The sequence below is a fragment of the Aplysia californica genome, unplaced genomic scaffold (assembly GCF_000002075.1).
Source record: "Aplysia californica isolate F4 #8 unplaced genomic scaffold, AplCal3.0 scaffold00457, whole genome shotgun sequence".
Classification (NCBI taxonomy): domain Eukaryota; kingdom Metazoa; phylum Mollusca; class Gastropoda; order Aplysiida; family Aplysiidae; genus Aplysia; species Aplysia californica.
The window spans coordinates 350,673-351,241 of record NW_004797727.1 but is presented as its reverse complement, the minus strand read 5'-3'; positions in this window follow the sequence as shown (position 1 = coordinate 351,241).

The following is a 569-nucleotide window of genomic DNA, read 5'->3' as shown; positions in this document are numbered from 1 at the left end:
CCAATAACAACAACAATAACAATAACAATAACAATAACAATAACAATAACAATAACAATAACAATAACAATAACAATATCAATATCAATAACAATATCAATATCAATAACAATATCAATAACAATAACACTAACAATAACAATAACAATAACAATAACAATAACAATATCAATAACAATATCAATAACAATAACAATAACAATAACACAAAGCGCGAAATGCTCTACCCCATGGACGTGCTCTGTGGGAGAGTTGAGAGATCAGTTCCAATGAAACCTGAATAGAGTGGAATTTTAGCTGATATATATAATACGTAGTTTTAGGAATTAGAGCAACAAATGAAATGAATTAAAGTAAAAGCATTAGGTCCTCACCAGCCCAACGCTTATATTAAAATTATACATCGTCCCATTTACTTTGAGGCAGCGTGGTGGAATCAGGCTCTCGTCAAAATAATGAAAGTGAAGAAATTTGCATTTTTCTGCTGGTTTGTGAATTTATCAAATTTTAGATTTTTGGCTCAACGCCTGTCATGCCCATGAAAGAACTCATTTCTGAGTGGATTTTTC